Raw genomic sequence first — 20494 nt, 5'->3', positions numbered from 1 at the left:
TACCAATGGTACTTCAGCCTCTCAGGTACCGTAATACCTATAATACCACACAGTGTATGCATCTTGTTGACTGGAGTATTTGTCCCTGCTCTGGACTGGGTCATTCTGTCCTGCACTGTGTTGCCATGATGTCATCGGCTGATTTGTCCATCTTGTTGCTCATCAACAAGTTCCATGTTTGTTCGCCTCAAGATTCAGAGATTGCAATATTGACCATCTCTATTGTCATTTTGACATGAGGTAAGCTTGGATTTCAATTCAGAAATTATTCACACAGGCATTTTATTGCAAGTTAAAAAGAAGTGATCAATTTGTGTATTTTCCTAGCTGCCGCCTTTGCGTTCTGTGGGATGAGGGTGGGTGGCGTCGGGAGGGGCGTGCGGTTAGGAGGGGCAGAGATGAAGGCGAGCACAGGGCCCCACGAACTGTAAATCCACCCCTGCAAACACGTGTGGATATGACAGATTCTATGGACGAGATCAACCGGTTGTTCACGCCAATGGGATCTTCTGGTTCAGCCGACAGCACATCCCCACTGTGGGTGTCCAGGCAGCGTGGGGTAAATTCAACGGGAAATCCGACTGACAGCAGCTGGACCTAGAAGCACACCACAGGGAGGCGAGAGAATCTCAGCCATAGTATCTCAATGCAGTAGGAATACAATCAAGAAATATAATGGTTTAACAGACCAATAAGTGTAATTGCATGAAAAATTAAGGCACGGCTTCTGCAAGACAAAATTATTGAAATAATTGTGGTTGAAAGAAGTTCTTCTCAAAGAAATGGCATAATTAACCACGGGTGGTCTGTGGAAGATCCCACAGTCTCTGGACAGATAGAAAATGAAGGTTCTGAACTCAACAAAATGCTGACCAGAAGGTAGGCGATTTCAGAGCTATGAGCCTCTGTTATAAAATATTACAATAACATGTGCATAAGCTTTCTCATCTGCAACATGTTCAATAGCAAAATCTATAAGAAGGTAGATTTGGACAAATGAACCCGACTTTGAATCTATCATCATTAGTGTGGCAAAAACAAACACCCACTTCACAGGAGATTGCAAATATTATGGATTTGGCATAGCATGTCATACTGTAGTAAAACTTGTGGAACAGTCACCATGAATATTGTTGCCAAAGCACTCATCACAGTTCTACCAAATACCTTACCAAACAAATCTGTCAACATTATGTAATAATAATAAGTTATAGCATTGAGACAGGCTCATGATAACTGATAATTAGCTGGAGTCCACGAGGGTTCAAAAAGGCATCTTTCTCTGTTAGAGAGGGAGACAAGTGGTTGTATAACTTGAGCGGCATCAGTCCCCATCGTGCATGGGGCAAGGCAATGAAGCAGGCCTCCATGGACTATCACAGTTGGCCCGGGGGTTGAACTTGCACTTTGGCATCATCCTGTACTTCATTCCAGCCGCTCAGCCACCTGAGTTAACTGACCCCCATGGGCACAGGAATGATGCAAAAACAAAAATACTGTTGATGCTGGAATACTGAAATTAAAACAGAACATGCCGGAAAAACTCAGCAGTCTGACAGCAATTGTGGAAAGGAAAACAGTTAACATTTTGGGTCTGCCTGAACTATCTACGGAGGCAGAAAATAGAACCTTCAATTATGATGTGCCAGATTCCGGGAGTCCCCCGGGGGGTGAGGGGGCGACACAGTGTCAGGCACGAGTGAGACCCGCACCTCGCTACAGAGCGTCTCGTGTACCCTGTGCTCCCGACACTGGGCGGCTGACAGCCTTCGGACAGTTGCCCTCTGGGCCCAGAACCTCCACCACACTGAGTGCAGCGGGCGACATGGGCCCACCAACCAACCCAGGGCCTGCCTTGATCCCGCCACCGGGATCATCGACAAGCGGGATCTCCTCAGGCTCCTCCCGGGGCCCCGTGCCAGTGGGGGGCGGTGGTGCAGATGCCTGCTCCGCCCCCGCTGCCTAGTCTCCGGAAGGCCCCGAATACAACTCCGGAAACAGTTCCGGGATGGTGGCAGAGGTGCCGAAGACAGCGGTTGGGACAGAGGGTCTTCCAAACCATAACACGCTAAGAAGCAGGGGGTTATCGCTGACCCCCTCTCCTGAGAAAGTGAACAAGTCTCGGGTCCCGTCCGACCCCGAAGCACCTTGCTCGGTGGGCAGTGGCAGTTGCTGGGATTTCCTCACCATCTACAACCCAGCCCCTTTTCTTTCGGGGACTGGGCGTGACATCTATGGAAAAGAACCTCGATTGACGCTGTTTGCGGGGGAGAGGGTCACACACTGGGGAGACCTCTATCTCTGGAGGCCCCTCCAGGCTGACTCCTTGTCCCTCAATGCTTCTCTCTAGAATTTGTGGCTGGGACAGAGCACCCTCTGGTTCGAGTTCGTGCACCTCACTACCGCCACCCAGAGGGCCCACGCAGAAGTGTTGCCCGGCATCTGACGGAGAAATGTCACCGGGCTGAGGGTGTTGCTGGGTGATGGTGGGGTGAGGCGTAATGACTGCACCTGAGTCAGTAGTCAGGGGCACTGGGTCAGTCAGGGTCAGAGGGTCAGAAGGATCCAAACTGACCACTGGCGAATCGCTATGTTGGTCTTCCTCTCAGCCTTCCATCCACGCAGCTGTCCCCTCACCTCCACGCCAGTGGAAGTAGAGGGGGCGGCGGCACCATTAGCAGCAGTGTTAGAGGTGGGGCAATTTTTAAAAATATGCCCCACCTTCTCGCAGGCGTGGCACCGCACGTCACCCGCAGACCAGAAGATGTGGTAGGTTTTGTCCCCAAAAGGGATCTCAACCGTCCCTTCCAGGACCTCCTCCCGGGCCAAGCAAACAAAGACCTGGTGTCGGAAGGAGAAAATATGCTTGAGGGTGGTGTCTTTGAGGCCGAGCAGGAGCGGAATCACCCCTGACCGGACGTCCCCCAGTTGATGGAGGTGGGTGAGGAGGAGCTCTGTGGGAATGAAAGGCGGGACGTTAGAGAGGATAACTCTCTCGGCAGAGGCCTCCAGCAGGTCTGTGCTGTGATGAAAGGTCACAGATCCAAAACGTTAGCTCCATTTCTCTCTCATGAGAATGATGGTTGCTTATCAAAGTATGCCAATGATTAGTATGCCAATGACTCAGCATCAGTTGACCAGCTCATTGCCCAAGCATAATGAATACCTTTCAACACATGACTATGATCTCATCAGAGAAAAACTGAGTTATCAACTGTTATCAACGGTATATTCATGTCAGAGCAGCAAAATATTTTTTAAAACATAAATGAAAAAGAAGCAAACAACAAAATTAAAAAGAGTCTTCAAAAGTAAGGTAAAATAGTAAAAAAGTTGCTAAAGGAAAAGGTTCACTGGTGAATGAACTTGTCAAAATTGTGGCAAATTCTCCTAGTGACACCTACTGACAAAAAAGTAATACTGCAAGATAAAAGGGAAATTCCTATCACTTTATTCTACAATTTAGTACCATAATGGTAACTTCAGTTTGTCTGAAGTGCACACATAATAATTCTCAAAGTTTGATTAAATCACTCAATCTGGCATGTCTACAGTTAGCCAGCACAGGAATCACTTACTTTTTTATATGTTCTGAACCAAGGGAAATGATCACTTATTTCTCCAAGTTTCCAGACAATGTACTCACAGGATTAACTAGGCATACATCGTGACAGTAAGCATCACAAGCAATATTCTATTCTAACAACATGGTGTTAACAAAGGTATTATTTGCTTATATAATGTCCCAATTCATAAGTTTTGAGAACTGGAGTAAGTGTTAACTATTAAGCCAGTAAACTTAAAGTATAATTTGCATCAATCAGGAAAGACAAGTCAACCAGTTCATTACAAAATTCTCGCAGCATTTTCCCACAAGAAGACACTATAGTCATTTAGTACAGTGATCTGCTAAAGTATCAGTTTGTCTGGTATCCACAATAGAAACATTAGGTTCATTTGTGCTCAGATACAATCACACAATATTCCACTGTCATGGATTTTAAAGGAGTGCAAAACAGATCTGAAACTTTAGATTCACAGCTGCTTGTAAAAGTATCTTCGATTTGAACTGAAAAAGCACCCTACAGCAATCTGTAAATGTAGCACAGGGCTGTTCCTTCCCTTTAGATCCTCTGGGAGCAGAGCATTTTGTTCCTGTCTGTTGAGACTTTGATTGGAAGTCTTGATAATACTCTCTGGAGAGTTGACGACTATGATTCATGTGAAAGAACATGGCAGATAATGTAACCAAAATAGCAGTTTGAGTTACAAATAACAACAGTTTACTTCAGAATGACCACCTGAGCTGTAATCTTCACCTAGAATTAAAATGATGGGTTTTCAATATTTCACATCAAAGCCAGTAACGTTTTCGAGGGAGGCTTCAAATTGTATATTCATGAAGGAACATGGGCAGCTTCAAAACTGCAAAGAGATATGCATGGGAACAGCTGAAAAAACTAATTCTAAAACATTTCTTCGCAAGCTTTTGCAAACGTATGAATTTGACAAAATCTGTAAGTTCCATTAACTCCAATTTCTATTGCATTATGATTCAACTGCTGGTTTAAATTAATTTGATTCTGCTTTTCAGTTTCTTCTCAAGGTTGGTTCTGAATTAATTTTAACTTAACCCACCCAGCAGGAAACTGGGAGGATTGGGTTGGCATCTGTTTCACACTCCACCCGATGCTACATTTCATTGCCGTCAATGAAAAGTAGAAAGTAACCAGCCGCAAAACAGACAGGAGGTTCAATCTGTTGGGTTTTGACAAGGTGAATGGTAAAATTACTCTCAAAGAACTGGGCGTGCGTTGCATCTGGCCTCATGGCATTATGGACCTTTAGTGAGTGAGTCACAAAAAACATAAACAAGAACCTCCCTTCAGTTAAACCAGATTATTTTCTTTAAAGTTGATCCCCCCTCCCCCCCCCCCACCCACCCCGACAATGGAACATGCAGATTTATCTTTCTGTTGTTGAAATTAGCAGTAACACTCAAACAAGTAGCTCCAGCAAAAGTAACAGTGTGAATCAATTTCATCCTTCACTTTTAATTGTAGATTTCTCACCTACCTGCAACACCTTCTGTTTTATTTCCTTGTTTCCCCGATCCACATAATTCGGCAAGAAACTAGTATCCTGAAGACAGAGAATGCAATTATTTTGTCAAACTCTCTCAGGCTGAAACTACAGATGTTAGATGTTTAACAAGAAAATATTTCTTATTTCATCAAAATTGATCAGAAGCAATCGATACGTTACTTTGTGGAAAACAAATAGCAGAAAATTAACCATCAACCCATTGTGCAAAGTCCGTTTCTCAGTCATGAAGGTCTCATGATAGCAGTGCCATAGGTTTTTCCATGAGATTTGAATTTGAAGAGTGCCTTTACACTCTCAGGTCATCCTAACGTGCTTTACAACCAATAAAATACATTCTATTTGTGCCCTATTGCCTTATTCAAAACTCTGATTATTAAAATGAGTACATTGTACATTGTTATTTTGTATTTAAACATAATAATGGACAGCAGTTTGCTAGAGTATTGAAGAAAAGATATTTCGCTGGATTCTCCGTTCTGGAGACTAAGTGTTGACGCCGTCGTGAAAACTATAGAGTTTCACGATGGCGAAATCGGGTCTACAGGTGAAGCTATTCAGACACTGCAAAGGGGCAAGCATGGGTGTCACGCGAAAAGTCACACTCTGGAAGCGGAACGGCGGCGGATTTGCCGATTCCGTGATTGCCGCACAGCTGCGGCTGGACTTAAGGGATTCTACCCCTCCCACACACAAGCACCGCAGTCATCATGACCGCAAAGAGAGCAGCGCCGCGCTTCCGCAATACCGGACTGGAGACCCTCCTTGACCCCGTGGAGGGGAGGTGGCTAGTGCTGTACCCCGGCCCGGGAGGGAGGTCCTCAGGCGCCACCATTCGCCATGCCTGGGCAGAGATGGGAGCCGCCGTCAGCGAAGTCGTCCGGACTGGCATCCAGTGCAGAAAAAAACTGCAACAACCTCCTCAGGGCGGCCAGGGTGAGTAAGCAGCGATGTGCCCCAGGCACTAACCCCCCCTAACTCCCACACACATGTGACCAGACCCCCTCCCGGGGGACAGCCGGACCCCATCCTGCCCCACATGCCAGCACCCATGTCTGCTGCAATGGCCGTGTGCCCTGGCCACTGATGCTATCAGCTACCCAACCCCTGGGCTGTACGTGCCGGACTGTCTAACAGTGCCGTTGTTTGTGTTTCTCCCCCCCACCCCAGGACAAGGGCGTGCACAACCGCCGGGAGCAGGAGAACACCGGGGGGGAGGACACACCACCAGACCTGCATCCCCTCATCATGCCCAAGCAGTGGACACTGGACATGGTCGCCGGCCCGGCGGAGAGGGAGGTCACTGACACGAAGGTCGGCAGCGCGCGGCAAAGTGAGTCCCCCCTACCTAGTTGCGGATCCTCATGACACATGTGTGACCACCCCAACCACCCTCAGCCCATCCCAACCCCCTCACACCACCCCTCACTCCCTCGTCGCAGCCCTCACCACATCCCGCCACTCCTTACCCCCCTCACCTCAGCCCTCACCACATCACGACTCGGCACCATTCGGCTGTCTAACCATACATGCCGTCTAGTGTCTTATAGGACCTGCCGAAGATTGGGCCAGCCCATTCGGGGCCCCCTCCGCCCCCAGCCAGTGCCAGAGCCGGTGCCCCCCCGGATGCCAGAACACCTACCTTTTGCACGAAGCCCAGGATACCCCAGAGTTCGGGTCAGAGGAGGACACAAAGTTTCCGTCTCTGCTATCTCCAACACTCTCCACCATCTCAGAGACTATCACCTCGATTGGGTACACGAGTGAAGAGGTTCCTGGGACATAACCTGGTGCGCACCACACAGTCGGTCCAGACATCAGGTGGAGGTAGGAGCAGCCGAGGGGCTGTTCGGTCGGAGGGCAGCCCAGCTCCAGGAACCAGCTGCCGCCCAGACGGGTCCCGGGCTCCTGGAACATCCAGTCCCACATAGTGCAAGTGCAGTCAGAGACCCAGGGACTAGAGGAGGGATTGACGGCTGGCTCCCAGCACCTGCAGGAGCAAGTGGAGGAGTCCATCCGCATGCAGAAGCTGGGGGTGGTGCTGGTCATGCGTGCCACCCAAGCCAAAACCGCACGGGTGGCGTCCGCGGTGGAGGCAACGGGGACGACAGTGTTGGACATGGGTCAGCGTGTGCAAGGCCTGGGGCATTCTGTGCAGGTGGGAGCTGAGGCACAGGACAGGGCTGCCCTCTGCAACCATGTGCCGGGGCCTGCTGGAGATTGCAGCGGCGCTCTTCAGCGTGGCACAGTCACAGCAGGCCATTGCTGAGAGCATTGGCGGCATTTCCCAGGTGCAGGCCAGCGTGGCGCAGACACAGAGGGAGGTGATCCAGTCCCAGAAGGTTGTGGTCCACTTACTGGCTAATGTGGCCCGATCCATGCCGGTGGCTCCTGCAGGGGAGGTGCCGGAACACCACAGCACCTCGGACTCCTCCCTCCTGTCCCTGGTGAATCTTGTGGGCAGCGGGCAGAACAGGGCGGCATCACGCCACCCGAGGAGCAGCCAGGCCCATCCAGACCAGGCCGCCCCAGGAGATATGCACCAACGGGGACCCTCATCGTAGGGCAGGAGTCACTGCAGGCCACCTCCATTCCTGCTGTACCGTCTGGGGAACCACAAAGGCATAGTGGTGGGGCCCGTAAGGCCAGAAAGTTAGACACTAGTTAAGTTGGCACGGGTGCAGGACACAGCTTAGTTATAGGAGCTAGGGCACAGACTGTGTATATTTGTTCACAATAAACACATGTTCACACCGTTCAAATCTGCCTCTATGCTCTGGCTGATGGGTGTGGGGGTGGGGCGGTGACTGCTGCCACCTGGAGTGGGGGGTGGGGGATGTCTGAGGCCCACTGGGTGCACAGTATAAGGCCCCCCCTCCCGCCCCCGACCGTCCTCAGCACCCACTCTCCAGCTATTCAACAGGGCCATGTGATGGACTGGCCAGCTTGCATGCAGAGATCACCCAGTGAAGGGTGCAACTGTTGGCATGAGTCAGACATTGTCTAACAATGTGGAGCACGGTGTTCATCGCAGAGCGGGCTGTCATCATCCTCCATCCCATGGACCACACTCGCTGTCACTGCCAACCCAGCCCGTAGGGCCGTCGGTATATATGACGGAGGGGGTGTGCATGCGGGTGGTTTGGTGCTGTGGGAGGTGTGGGTGTTGGGTGGTGTGGGAGGTGAAGGGATGTGGTATGGTGGTGTCTGTGCCCCTGGCCAGCGACACCCCTCCCCCCACCTTGTCTGTGAAATGTGTTTTGATGAGTGTGTCCCGTGCCTGGCCAAGCCCCATGTCCCGCTTATTGCCCCCTCCCCATCATCCTCCTCGTCTGACGAGGCCTGCCCTTCCTCCTAATCCTCCTCCAGCACATCGCCCCTCTGCTGGGCTATACTGTGGAGGACGCAGCAGACCACCACAATGAGGGTGACCTTCCTAGCCTTATACTGGAGGGCCCCTCCAGAGCGGTCCAGGCACCTGAAGTGCATTTTCAGGACCATGAAGCAGCTTTCAACCACACCCCTGGTCACACAATGGGCCTCATTGCACTGAGTCTCCGCGTCGGTCTGCGGCTTCCATATAGGCATCATCAGCCACGACCGCAACGGGTAACCCCTGTCATCTAGCAACCAGCCCCGCAGCCTGGGGGGGTGTCCCTCGAACATGTCGGAGATCACCGTGTGCCCCAAGATGAAGGAGTCATGTACACTGCCCGGGAATTGGGCGCAGACGTGCAGGATCCGCATCTGATAGTCACAGACCTGAATGTTCATGGAGTGGTACCCCTTTCAGTTGGTGAACAGTGGCTTGTTATCCGTAAGTGGCTGTAGGGCGACATGAACCCCATCGATGACCCCCTCGACCCAGGGGCATCCCAGCGATGGCCGCGAAGCCCGCTGCCTGGGCATCCTGGTGGGTGCTGTCCACAGGGTACTGGATGTACTCACCCGCCTGGACATACAGGGCGTCAGTGACTGCACAGATGCACCTGTGCGGCGATACCTGGGAGATACCGGACAGTTCCCACTCAGCGACTGGAATGACCCCTCGCGTAAAAGTTCAGCGCCACTGTCACCTTGACGGCCACCGGTAGTGGGTGTCCTCCCCCATACCCATGCCGTGACAGGTGTGCCGTCATGTGGCAGATGTGTTGCACTGTCTCCCTGCTCATCCGCAGTCTCCGTCTGCATGCCCAGTCCAGAAGGACATGCGGTCGCGGAAAACGCGTGGCCTCATCCGGCGCCTCCTTGATACCTCCTCCTCTTCTTTGGCCTGTCGGGCGGGTGGGCCTGAACGGCTGTCACCTGCCCCTCTGCAGCTCGCTGCTCTGCTACAGCCTCTATCTCCTCTCTGAGCTGCCCCTGTTCACGCTGCCACAGGGCTGCATGCAGGGCAGCGGCCATTGCCACAGCGGCCAACATCGCAGGTTGATGCCCAAAAGCCATAATTCTCTGCCGGGGGTGAAAGGCAAACATGTAATCATGGCACATACACCCGTGCCCAACCAGGTGCCATGGGCTACACTGTGGCCCTAGTTGTCACCCCGCGCCCCAACCACGCATGCCCCCCACCCCCACACCCCGGACCCGTCGTTGGCCCCTGGTCCTGGCGCAGGTCTCTGCTGCCATTGGATGGCACTGCCCTCACTAGGGGATGCCGTCGGTGTGGCCCTGGGTGGTCCCCTGGTGGGTGCTGCCGGTTGGGTGGGGTGATTGGGGGGAGGGCACCCATACGGCCGATTTCACTGTGTGCACCCAGGGTCCAGGGTGGGTCACCAGCAAGATGGCCGCTGTAATGGCAGTCCATGCCTGGACACCGCCCCTGTCCTGTTGGGGGTTCCCCAGCTGCTCGGCTTGTCCTCTCCTCCCTTCCCCTGCCCTCCCCCAGCCCCCCGCCGCAGTCAGCAAGGCCGGTGTCCGAGCAGGAAGCCCACGGTCCCTCCACATCACGTCCTCTCTCAGCCGCCTCAGCCAGCACGCCAGGTTCACTATTTTTTATACCACATTAGAAGCACGATGTCGGGAAATCGGCCATTCGAGGCGCTGAATTGCTGAGGCCCCGGAGAATCGGTCGTCCGGACCGATAATGAGATGCATACTGTACTTCCGGGTCACGCGGCGGGCGCAGCGATTTCATCGTTTTTCGGGGGCCGGTGAATGCCGATTCAGCGTGAAATCGGCGTCAGGCTTGATTTTAGCGTCGGAGCCAATTCTCCGTCCGAGCGCGTTTCGCAATTTCAGCGTCACCTATCGGAGAATCCAGCCCATTATTTATGCTTTGTGGTCCAATACAACAATCGATTTTCAAAGAAATCCATCTTAATATTCCCGAATACTCCTTACATCTTACACAATTGTTCTCTATGGAAGGTGAAATGCTCAGTGTGCAATACATAAACTCAAATACACCACATACGACATTTACATTTACATTTTAAAAACCTGGAATGCTGACTCATAAGTTTCTTAATTATCAGGTTATTTACCTCTTTATTGTTTCAGAAAACAAACTTGTCACACAATGGGCTAAAAACATATTGTTAAAATAATGGGCCTAATCGTGCTCCCCATTATTTATATGCGATTGCTACAGCAACCGCAGGTAAGTGACAGATGCGTGGTTAAACTCTGAAGTCCAAACTTTGTCGCCCAAGGTGTGCTGATCTGCCATTAGCTTCGCAAAAATGTCATCTAGTTCCCTGACTCACCATTAAAATGCATTGAATGGCGTGAGGTTGCTATACTTGCATGATAGCTACAAACTAAACTCATCACAGAAAGTTAAGATCAAACCAAATTACTGCAGATGCTGGAATCTGAAACAAAAACAGAAAATACTGGACAATCTCAGCAGGTCTGACAACATCTGTGGAGACAGAAGGGAGCTAACGTTTCGAGGCTGGAATGACTTCGTCAAAGCTAGGAAGTTAAGTCTTGTCCATTTCAGTCTAAGTCCTCTGAAGGACATGACCAGCATGAAAACACTAGTCAGTAAAGTTTCTATTTGATGAAAGGGTTAATGTACAAAGTGGCTCTGATGTTTTAGTTCTTTTGGTCGTTCCATACTGGACTGATTGTTCCTTCAGGAAACGTTGGCTGCGCTGGTCACAAAACCTTTGAAATAATCATGACATGCTTTCTCAAGGTCTGGAACATGAAATTTTCACCTCTGAAGATTTGGTATAATACTTTCCCTTTGACTGCAGTTACATAAAATCACATAAACTGATTCCTCTCAATTGTATTGCTGAGCAACAGGAACGTAGCTACTGTTCCATGATCTTGCTTATTTTTACTATCTGAGATATTTGAAGTTAAAGTCCTCAAGCACTAGGATTAAAATGTTTCAGATTTTTAAGTTTTAACTTTGCCATCAACTCCATTGTTTTGTGAAAATCAAAGACTTTTCATGATCCTGTAAACCAGTAAGCAAAGATCCTTTGAGCAGCAGGCAACAGAAACACATCTCCTGCCTTCCATACCCATTGACAGCCAGGAATCAAATACAGGGCATCATACCAATAACAAGATCATTACAGAGTTCTTACCACAGTTTCAGATATATAACCCGAATAAAAGTCATTATTAAAATTATCTCTAGCTGTTCTGTGTCTCAATGAAGACATTTGCAACCTCAGAGATTGATAAAAATAACAGCTATTGTATTAATAAAAAGTAGGATTAGTCTGTCCATATTGCTTATGCAAAGACAGAATATTGAAAATGCATTTTCTATTGTTGTCTTATTTGTTTAAAGAGCGATATGAATTCAAGCTAGACTAGGTATTTATAAATGTACGCAAACTAACCAATATTATTCTTTCCATGAGTTCAAAATGCTGTTCCACCATAGATTTATTACATTTGCTGAGTTGTGTTCCGGATTTTATCATTTTATATATTCTATTAACCCTTTATATGAACACTGAAAAGGATACCATGATCATTGTCACCTCAAAGTTGCTGTGATTACCCAGATTATGCTTCTCCTGAGTTCATAGATTATCATAGAATTTACAGTGCAGAAGGAGGCCATTCGGCCCATCGAGTCTGCACCAGCTCTTGAGCACCCCACCCAAGGTCAACACCGCCACCCTATCCCCATAACCCAGTAACCCCACCCAACACTAAGGGCAATTTTGGACACTAAGGGCAATTTATCATGGCCATTCCACCTAACCTGCACATCTTTGGACTGTGGGAGGAAACCGGAGCACCCGGAGGAAACCCACGCCCACACGGGGAGGATGTGCAGAATCCGCACAGACAGTGACCCAAGCCGGAATCGAACCTGGGACCCTGGAGCTGTGAAGCAGTTGTGCTATCCACAATGTTACCGTGCTGCCCTAGCTTCATCGTGATAACACCCCACGTGATATCAAGAAACATCGGCGGGCTGGCCTCTCGGGCTGGGGGCCTCTTTTGTTCTGCGCCGGCCCCTGTAGCCCTACGCCATGTTGCGTCGGGGCCGGCGCGGAGAAGGGAGCCACTGCACATGCGCGCATTGGCGCCGGTACCACACACATGCGCAGACCCGCGGCGCCCATGTGACGCCGTGGATCGGCAGCTGGAGCGGCGTGAGTCACTCCAGTGCCGTGCTGACCCCCTGTAGTGGTCAGAATCGTTGCTTCTGAGGCCATATTGACGCCGTCGAGAAACGCGACGGCGTTTATGACGCCGTCAACACTTAGCCTCAGGATCAGAGAACACCGCCCTGTATTCCGTCAAAATCTGTAACCTCATGGCCCGGCATATCCCCCACTCTACCATTACCACCAAGCCAGGGGATCAAACCTTGTTCAATGAATGCACAGGAGTGCATGCAAGGAGCAGCATAAGGCCCGCCTAAAATGAGGCATTAACATGGTGAAGCTATACTACAGGACTACTTGTGTGCCAAACAGCATAAGCAGCGTGTAATAACCAGAGTTAAGCAATTCCACAACCAATGGATTACATCTAAGCTCTGCAGCCAAGCCACATGCAACCATGATTTGTGCTGGACAATTAAACAACCCATTGGAGGAGGAGTCTTCACAAATATCCCAATTCTCAATGAGGGTAGAGCCCAGTACATCAGTACAAAAGATAAGGCTGCAGTATTTGCTACAAGCTTCAAAAGTGCCGAGCGGATTATCCCTCTCAGGCTCCTCTGGAGGTCCCCAGTATTACAGATGGCAGTCTTCAGGCAATTTGATTCACCCCACGTGATATCAAGAAACAGCTGAAGTTACTGGATACTGCAAAGGCTATGGGCTCTGACGATATTCCAGCAATAGAAATGACGACTCATGCTCCAGAATTGCCACACCCCTAGCCAAGCTGTTCCAGTATAGCTATAACACAGCATCTATCCGGTAATGTGAAAAATTGCCCAGCTATGTCCTGCACTCAATAACCAGGACAAATCTAACCCAGCCAATTACCATCCATCAGTCCACTCAATCATCAATAAAGTGATGGAAGGGGTCATCAACAGTGCAATCAAGTAGCACTGCTTAGTAATAACCTGCTTACTGGCACTATTTGGGGTTTTGCCTCATTACAGCCTTGGTTCAAACATGGACAAAAGAACTGGACTCCAGATATGAGGTGGGAATGATTTCCCTTGACATCAAGGTCACGTTTGACCGAGGGAGGCATCAAGGAGCCTGAGCAAAACTGGAGTCAATGGGAATGAAGGGGAAAACTCTCCACTGATTGGAGTCATACCTGGCACAAAGGAAAATGGTTGTGGTTATTGGAGGTCAATCATCTCAGCTCCAGGCCACTACCTCAGGAGTTCCTCAGGGGAACGTCCTAGGCCCAAACATCATCAGATGCTTCATCAATGAACTCCCTTTAAGGTCACATGAGGGGATATTTGCTGATGATTACATAATGTTCAGCAGCATTTGCAACTTCTCAGATACTGAAACAGTCCATGTCCAAATGCAACACAACTGAACATTATCCAGGCTTGGACTGTCAAGTGGCAAGTAACATTCAGGACACACAAGTGCCAGGCAGTGACCATCTCCAATAAGAGAGAATCTAACCATTTCTTTATGACATTCAAAGGCACTACCATCGCTGCACCCCCACTATCAACATCCTGGGTGTTACCATTGACCAGAAACCTAACTGGGCTAGCGATATAAATACTGCAACTACAAGAACAGGTCAGGAGCTAGGAATCCTATGGTGAATAACTCACTTCCTGACTCCCCAAAGCTTGTCCGCAATCTACAATGCATATTTCAAGCATGTAATGGATACTCTCCTCCTGCCTGGATGAGTGGAGCTTCAACAGCACTCAAGACACTTGACATCATCCAGGATAAAGCAGCCCATTTGATTGACACCCCATACATAAACATTCGCTCCCTCCACCACCAACATAGCAATGTATACCATCTACAAGATGCACTGCAGCAACTCACCAAGGTTCCTTCAACAGCACCTTTCAAACGCATGACCACTACCATCTAGAAGGAGAAGGGCAGCAGATACATGGGACCACCACCATCTGGAGGTTCTCCTCCAAGCTACTCACCATCCTGACCTGAAAATATATCACCGTTCCTTCATTGTCACTGTGTCAAAGTCCTGGAACTCCCTTCCTAACAGTGCTGTGGATGCACCTACACCACACGGACTGCAAACATTCAAGGATGCAGCTCACCATGAACTTCTCAAGGGCAATTAGGGATGGACAATAAATGCTGGCCTAACCAGCGATGCCCATATCCCTTGAATGAATTTTTAAAAAATCTCTTCGATATTTGTATTCAATGGAACATATGAACAAAATTACAAAACATATACAGATTAGGAGCAGGAGTACGTCATTTGGCCTCTTGAGCCTGCTCCACAATTTGATAAGGCCATAGCTGATTTGATTGTGGCCTCAGTTCTACTTTCCTTTCTATTCCCTATACTCTTTGATTCCTTTGCCAATCAAGGAAATCATAGAAGTCAACTTTAAAAATATTGAATAATCCTGCTTCCATGTTCTCTGGAGAAGAGAATTCCACAAACTAATGTCCCACTAGGAGAATGTTTTTTCTCATATAATTTGTAAATAGGAAACCCCCTTATTTTTAAATGGTGCCTCCTTATTCTAGGATCTCCCACATCCTCTCAGCTTCCAACCTATCAAGCCCTCTCATGATCTTTTATATTTCAATAAGATTGCCTCTCATTCTTTGAAACGCCAATGGATATAGGGTCAACCTGTCCTCATAAAATAATCCCTTCATCCAGGAATCAGTCAAGTAATACTTCTTGAACTGTTTCTAATACAATTAGGTAAGGTAAAGCCACCATAGTCCTAGATGACCATAGGCTGCTTTCCCCTTTTGAGGGGGAAAGCTGACTGGTTGTGATTTAACCCAAGGATCACCACACCTCAGACGAAGAGCAAGGTTGAGAAGGCGGGGCCTTCATAAATAACCTCAGCCAGTACGGGAATTGAACATGCACTACTAGCTTCACTCTGCATCACAAACTAGCTGTCTAACCATCTGAGCTAAAGCGGCCCCCATTCAGTACAATTATATCCTTCTTAACTAAGGAGACCAAAATTGTACACAGTACTCCAAATGTGGCCCTGTAAAACTCTAGCAAAACTTCCCTAGTTTTATATTCCAATTGCCATCAATAAACAACATTCCATTTGCCTTCCTCATCATTTGCTGCATCTGCATGCTAACTTTCTGTGATTCATGTAGCAGGACACCCAGATCCCTTCCTACCGCACAATTCGTCAACAATTCACAATTTGTTAAAAGGAGAGCTCTCCTTTTAACAACATACTAATTTTCTATTCTTCTTGCCAAAGTGGACAAGTTCACCTTTTCCTACTTTATGCTGCATATGCCATGTTTTTTACCCACTTACGTAACCTTTTGCAGACTCCTTGGGCTGAATTTCACGAGGGATGGGAGGGGGTTTATGGTTTGTCTCCCCCATTGCAAGAAATAGCCGGCAGCCAACTGACCAACAAAAAGCCTTCCCCACATCAATAATATTCTGCCGGTGGGTTAAACAGGCTGACTGCGGGAATTCTACTGCTCAGTGCGAGGAAGTCTCACCTGCAAGAGCTGCTAGCCAATGGCAGTCTCAGCAGCATCAAGAACTGAGTGGTGGACACTGCTGGGATTGCAAGCAGCTGCATGAAGAAGAGCTGTTTGCAGTCCCAGAGGTCCACTGCCAGTCTATCTACTGTATTATTGGGATCTGATTTGGGATGGGCAGGAAGGCAGTGGGCTTGCCATCCCTCACAATTTGTGTGCCCCCAAGCCCCTGATACCAACTAGTAGCTTTGCCAGTTTCGAACCTTGCAGCTCTGTCTTTAACTGGGAGCCTCCCTCTGCCCCTTTCTTTAACCTCAATTAAATTTCCACTTCCTTTTGTCCCTTTGACTTCAATCTTCCTGGGACTTCTCTTTCATTCCCTGGTTTCTAGAACCATCTATTCTTGAACTTGTTTCTGAGACTTGTTTTCTTGCCCTTACTCGATTGTCCTGCCTCTCTGCTTGTTCTGGTAATTTCTGTGAGAGCTGCTCCCTCTCCAGCTACCTTCTTCAACTATTACTGGGTCCAGCTTAAAAGCTAAACTTAAGAGGTCTTTCTAACTTAAAGGTTGCTAAGTAACAGCCTTGTCTTGCTTTGACATTTTTTACTTTCACGTCAAAAACCCTCTAATCACAATGCAGGCCCACTTTGAAATGGAACCAAAGCTCACAGATCTGCAACCACCTTCCCTGAGCTTACTGAAATATCTAAACCCTGGCACCTGCATCCCCGGATTCCTGTCCCTGCTCTATCCATGTCTCCGAAATGGCCACAACATCGAAGTCCCAGGTATCAACCTATGCTGCAAGTTCACCCACCTTATTCCGGATGCTCCGGGCATTGAAGACACACTTTAAACCACCTTCCTGCCTGCCGGTACACTCCTGCAACCTTGAAAACTTACTCATGACCTCACTACTTTCAACCTCCTGTATACTGAAGCTACAATTCAGGTTCAAAACCCCCTGCCGAACTAGTTTAAACCATCCCAAAGAGCATTAGCAAATTTCCCCCCCAGGATATTGGTACCCCTCTGGTCCAGGTGCAGACCATCCCATTTGTAGAGGTCCCACCTACCCCAGAATGAGCCCCAATTATCCAGGTATCTGAAACTCTCCCTCCTGCACCATCCCTGTAGCCACGTGTTCAACTGCTCTCTCTCCCTATTCTTTGTCTCGCTAGCACATGGCATGGGTAACAACCCAGAGATAATAACTCTGTTTGTTCTAGGTCTAGGATTCCACCCTAGCTCCCTGAATTCCTGCCTTACGTCCCTATCCTTTTCCTACCTATGTCATTGGTGCCTATGTGGAGCACGACTTGGGGCTGCTCCCCCTCCCCCTTAAGGATCCCGAAAACACGATCCGAGACATCACGGACCCTGGCACCTGGGAGGCAACACACCAACCGCGAGTCTCTCTCGTTCCCACAAAATATCTTATTTATCCCCCTAACTATGGAGTCTCCAATGACTAATGCTCTACTCCTCTCCCCCCTTCCCTTCTGAGCAACAGAGACAGACTCTGCGCCAGAGATCTGTACCCCACTGGTAAGTCCCCCCTCCCATCAGTATCCAAAGCGGTATAGTTGTTACTAAGGGGAACAATTACAGGGGATCCCTGTACTGACTGCTTCCTCCCAGCCCCTCTCACCATCACCCATCTATCTTCATTCTTCAGAGTAACTACATCCCTGAAGCTTCTATCTATGACCACCTCTGCCTCCCGAATGACATTTTCTTGCACTGGGATGAAGTTCAATTTCGGCAGATGTGCAAGCTAGGCAGAAATATTGGGTGGCATGGTGGCGCAGTGGTTAGCGCTGCTGTCCGAGGTCCCAGGTTTGATCCCCGCCCTGAGTCACTGTCCATGTGGAGTTTGCACATTCTCCCCATGTCTGCGTGGGTCTCACCCCCACAACCCAAAGATGTGCAGGGTTGGTCAACTGGCCACTCTAAACTGCCCCTTAATTGGAAAGAAAATAATTGGATACTCTAAATTTATGTAAAAAAAAGATTGGCAGGAATAGATTATAATAACCTCCCCTACAGACTGACTTTTGCTTTCCATTCAATTCACCTGCAAAGACACAGATTAACCTCACTTTCTCTGCATAATTTCATGTTCTTCTTCAATCATAGGACAGGATTCTCCAACGCACCGCCGGTTAGGTGAATCGCGAGGGGGCAGCGTGAATCCCGCCCCGTTGCTCCGACGCCGGCTGCCGAATTCTCCGGCGCCGGTTTTCGGGCGAGGCAGGGATCCGGCAATTCTCCGAGCCCCGATGGGGCGAGCGGCCGCCCGTTTTCGGTCAGTCCCGCCGGCGTGGATTGGACATGGTCCATACCGGCGGGACCTGGCTTGGAGGGTGGCTAGCGGAGCCCTCGGGGGGGTGCGGGGGGATCCGGCCCCAGGGGCGGGCCCCACGGTGGCCTGGCCCGCGATCTGGGCCTATCGATCTGCGGGCGGGCCTGTGCCGTGGGGGCACTCTTTCCCTCCGCGCTAGCCTCTGTAAGGCTCCACCATGGCCGGTGCGGGGAAGAAACCCCCTGCGCGTGCGCAGGAAACACGCCAGCGGTTCTGCGCATGTGCCAAACACGCTGGCGGTCCTGCGCATGTGCCAACTCGCGCCAACCCCTCCAGCGCCAGCCTAGCCACCGGAAGTGCGGAGGATTCCGCAACTTCCGGGCGGCCCGACGCCGGAGTGGTTCACGCCGCTCTTTGGCGCCGGTAGGGGCCGCCCCGCCGATTCCGGGAGAATCCCGGCCATTGAATTTACAATGCAGACTCAGCCCATCGTGTCTGCACTGGCCCTTGGAAAGAGTACCCCACTCAAGCACACACATCCTCCATCCCATGCCCCAAACCCAGTCCCCCCAATCAACTATTTTTTGGACACTCAGGACAATTTAGCATAGCCAGTCCACTGTGCTAACCACTATGCTGCCGTACTGTCTTTGATAATGATAACTATGTTCCCCAATTATAATATTTGATTCTCATCTAAAAAAAAAGAAATACTGTTTTTTTCTTTTTTTAAACATACTGAGGCATGGTTGTGCTGTTTATCTCAGTGCATTCCATCTGAAATTAGCATAATCTAAACAGAAATGGCAGCATTTTAAATGCGGAATACATTCAGCACAAATCGAGTTCCCATGATCTTTTGAGTTAGTCCAAAAAACATTGTGGTAGAAGTTGGCCCCACTCACAAAAGTGGTCACGGCCCTATGGCTGAATTATTTATCATTGGGTGTTTCCATTAATTGTGCCCTTTGCAGGTCTTTTAAGTTCGTTCTTTCAGCATGTTTTAAACACAATATTTTAATCATATTCTAGACTCTGATCTATTTCACCAGTAAACACATTCAAAGCGACCAGTTTGTCACAAGCTCCACCTATTGGTATGGCATTTTCTGAAGACACACTATACACTCCCCACAAATCACAGAATCAGAGAATCCCTACAGTGCAGAAGGAGGTGATTTGGCCCACTGAAAGAGTACCCTACCTAGGCCCTATCCTCTGCCCCCCCCCCCCCACCCCCCCCATCCCAGTAACCCAGTAAACGCACCTACCTTTTGGACAGTAAGGGACAATTTTAGCAAGGCAAATCCACCTAGCCTGCACATCTTTTGACTGTGGGAGGAAACCAGTGCACCCGGAAGAAACCCACACAGTCACAGGGAGAATTTGCAAACTCCACACAGGTTGGAATCGAACTCAGGTCCCTGGTGCTATGAGACAGTAGTGCTAACCATTGTGCCACAGTGTCGAAATGCTACAGCCTTGGCTTTTAATCTCCAATAATCTGCCTTCATATGTCCCCTCAAGCCAAACATAACAGGTTGATCCCCTTGAATCATACTTATCCTCCATGCTGTATTTTTTACTATTTGGGGGGGCGGAGGGGGGGGGGGGTGGCATCTGTCGTTTCATTTCTGATTTCTCCCTCACTGCAATAAGTGGTCTGTTCATTATGATGATCTCTTATCCCTCCAGTTTTTGTTGAGTTTGCAAATAAAGGTTTATCGCTAGTTATGAGACATTACAACAGTTGGCATTATCTTAGCAATTTTACAGTCTTCTAGTTGGAACCTTATTCCGTAAGGGAATTTTAAAATTTCCTCCATCAGCATTATTTGTCTAAGATTTTCAAAATCTTGTTTAAACTTCACAGATCCATGCAACCTAACAAATATCATTCCCCTTTCTCTAATAAATTGCACAAAAGTCTGCTTCTGTTTCTTCCTTAAATTTTAAAACTTCTGCCTGTAATCTTCTGGAACTAACTCATCGTCATTGAGCACAGCAGTTTTTACTGTAACATAGTTA

At 49.0% G+C, this 20494-nt stretch overlaps 1 long non-coding RNA gene across 1 annotated transcript in view; it reads right to left on the bottom strand.

The window, feature by feature from the left end:
- LOC140389742 (uncharacterized) overlaps positions 1-20494 on the bottom strand; it is an 846836-nt gene that overhangs the window by 334241 nt on the left and 492101 nt on the right. The window contains exon 3 of the long non-coding RNA XR_011934461.1: positions 5077-5142. This is a non-coding gene — a long non-coding RNA (uncharacterized lncRNA). The remainder of the gene's footprint in view (positions 1-5076; positions 5143-20494) is intronic.

This window comes from Scyliorhinus torazame, chromosome 14, assembly GCF_047496885.1.
Source record: "Scyliorhinus torazame isolate Kashiwa2021f chromosome 14, sScyTor2.1, whole genome shotgun sequence".
Lineage (NCBI taxonomy): Eukaryota > Metazoa > Chordata > Chondrichthyes > Carcharhiniformes > Scyliorhinidae > Scyliorhinus > Scyliorhinus torazame.
Note: the sequence above shows the minus strand (reverse complement) of the source record. Positions and strands in the feature narration are given on the sequence as shown.